Raw genomic sequence first — 3347 nt, 5'->3', positions numbered from 1 at the left:
GTTTATGTACCTTTTTCAGGTCTTTCTCAGATGTTTGGTTGATTGATATCTCTCACCTTTATACCGGTCTTAGATATTCATTCTTCCTGAGTTGGTTACCCTTATACCGGTAACATCTCATTTCTTTGGTGCTTCCTCAGTGGAGTTTTCCTGTTGCTTCTCCCCCAGGAGTCAGCTTGTGTCTCTCCAATGGATGTTCTCCCTTTGGAATTATTCTTTTCCCCAGTGTGAGTCCTTCACTCCCCAATGAGATCTCCAATCTGATTTCTGTTTCCCTAATCAAAGTCGTGTCCTGCTCACGCATTCTTTTTCTTTTACTATCCCCAACTAGAGTCTTGTTAGAGTCTCTGTTCCTGGTGAGTGTATTACTCCGATGGATCGTCTTTTCTTCTGTGTGAACCATATTCCCCACAGAATTTGTGTCTTTCGCATACATACATTTGCATCATGAGGTCTCTTAGGGACCAAAATTTGTCTCATTACTGTTATTTAAGCCCATTCTACCGCGTCGAGATGAAGATTTCTAAACTTCACTTCTCCGGCTAGAATGACCTTAAATAGGGGCATCTATAAGACCCCAATTTTGGCCCTAAGATCCCTCATGGCCCATATCATATCATATCATGGCCTCAAGGATCATTGCATGCCCTAGCTTCCCTCCTAGTGGGTGGTTTGCCTTGTGAGTATGGTTCTTGATCACCAAGCATGTTTTGCATTTGTATATCATGGCCTTTCATATGTCTACTAACCAAAAGTACAAAAATATTGTCATCTAACCATGTTACTTGCAGCTGAAGCAATCATCAGTCAATCAGTCAAATCAGCCATTAAACAGTAGATGGTGGCCATTCATGAAGAATTTGGGCACCATGATCAATAATCAAGAGTTCATATATGTTGTGTTATTATTTGGAATCAAGATCTCAAGGAATTAGGGTCTGGAATTCATCAGAAGGTGGTTCAGTCAAGCAAAACCTTAAAAAGTCAACCTTGGTCAACTGAGCATTTAATCAGTGATTTGATGGTGGGAATTGGTCTGAGAGATCTCACTCATGTCCATATAAGCCTCATATATCATGTCAAACATCATCATGGAAGAATTTGAAGTCAAACAAGAAACTTCCAAAAATAGAAAGTTGACCTGTAATTGGAATTTGCCAAAAATGGAAAGTCTTGATCCTCAAAATTACATCATGATACAAGCTTCAAATGAATCTTTTCCCAACATGAAAGTTGAAGATCTTGTTCTCCCATTTCCAAAAAGTCCAAGAACACTCAATTCCCATGTATGGTTGGCAAGTTATGATCAAATCATTTTCACAAATTTTTGAACTTCAAAAGGCCATATCTCTCAAACCATTTGGCCAAATTGGGTGGGGTTTTTTGCAACAAGTCACATTTGATCCCCTCTTTCCAAATATGTCATCATCATTCACCAAAACATCACCAATCAAAATGGCACTTTTGGAGGTAACTTGAATTGTTTTAAGTGAAGTGAAAAATTGAGATTTCAAAATAACCATTTTCAGTCACTTTTACCAATTGGAAGAGTTCTAAAATGACATTTGGAACATGTTCAAGGCCCAATTTCGTGCAGCCTCTTACACCCCTTGCAAGCTTAGTTGGTTTTAGCAATTTTGTCAAAACATGTCATTTTACCAAATTGGATTACCACTCACTAACCAAACATTAAGCAATGTTAATCATAGTACATATACTGCATATTCTCTCTGCAGAAGCCCTAGCAGCCACATTCTAAACAGAAAAAATTTCATTTCTCTCAATTGCTCATTTCTTCCATTTTTGAACTTTCTGCAAAAATCTTCAAAGAGCATAAGCTTTGGTCGATGGTTTCATGATCTACCATCATCTTGGTACCATTTTCAAACCCCATTTCTCAACTGTAAGCAAAAGAGAAGAACTGTTTCACCAAGAACACATCCATGGCAGATTTGGTTTGAGGTCATTTCAAGCTTTGCTGAGCTAAACTTCTTCAACCATCCATCATTACAAGCTTGAGTGCACATCTGTTTCGAGCAAAAACTACCAAACAACACTTGAATCACGACTGCACTTCAATCTTGGTCAGTTTTCGAATTTCCCATTTCTTAAAAATATGCTATGCTTCGTATAGATCTTTTCTTGCTAGTCATTATGAGCTTTGAGTTGACAAAAATGGTTGAGTATTTACAAAGATATATTGATTTGAAACTTGGTGTTCATATATGTTTCTACTTGATTCTTCCATGATAAGTAAAATTAGTGAAATTGGTTGTTGAAATGTTGATGAGCATTGTGTGCTGGTTCGAATGCCATGTTTAATTTCATTTTCTGGGCCAAAATATTTTGCACGATTTTGGAGATGATGAAGATGTCCTGTAGCAAACCCTATTTCCTCATTTGCCCAGAAATCGCGTGCGTTTTCCTGCTGTTGCATGTTTTTTCTACTGTTTGATTGCCATGTCCAATAGCCGCTTGACACGCATCTAATCAGCACGCTGCGTTTCATTAAACTGTGCCAATAATTACACAAATGCCACCGGTCACACATAATTCCATTAAATCATTTATTTGTTTTAATATTTATTTCATTTTGATGCTCAATCTTACAAAATTCATAGCTCCTTAATTTTTAATCCAAAATTCATGAGAATTTTTGCAATTTGTTCATCTGGATCTCTAGTTATTTATCATGATTTTTCCTGATTTTTTGGATAAGTGGATTTTAATTGGTATTAGGGTTTTGTTCATGTGCTCATATTTTGTACCTTTTGCCAAAACATTTGTGAAATGGTGATGCTTTGTCCAATGCCTTTGAAATTTTTTGTGCTTAAACTAGACACATTCATGGTGATTTTGATGTAGAGTTTATGAATTTATCATCTCTGGTTCTTGAGTTATGATTTTTTGAATTAGGGTGTGACAATTTGTGTCACACCATTGATGTGCAACTTCATGATTTTCTATACCATGCTTCTTGAACTCAAATTGGCTTGAATTTTTGCATGAATGTAATCTTGGATGTCTAGTTTACATGTGGATTTTCTTGGAATTATTGACGGCATTTCCTAATTGTTTGGGATTTTTCTCCCCTGTTTGATCATATGTTGACTTTTTGTGACCCATGATGCCATATGCTTTGTGAAATTCTCATACTTAATTGGATGAACATGAAATTTGACATGTGATTAGTAGACATCTTAAGCTTTGCCATGGTGTTGATCCCATTCCTTTCTCATATGTTATCACTGATTTATGATTTTTTGAAGTTGATACATGTTTGGTTGACTTCTTTGAGCATGTTTGAACTTGCCCTGCCTTTCTGATTTTCATTGACTATCTTCCCA

Source organism: Lathyrus oleraceus, chromosome 6 (assembly GCF_024323335.1).
Source record: "Lathyrus oleraceus cultivar Zhongwan6 chromosome 6, CAAS_Psat_ZW6_1.0, whole genome shotgun sequence".
Taxonomy (NCBI): domain Eukaryota; kingdom Viridiplantae; phylum Streptophyta; class Magnoliopsida; order Fabales; family Fabaceae; genus Lathyrus; species Lathyrus oleraceus.
This window is presented reverse-complemented; position numbering follows the sequence as displayed.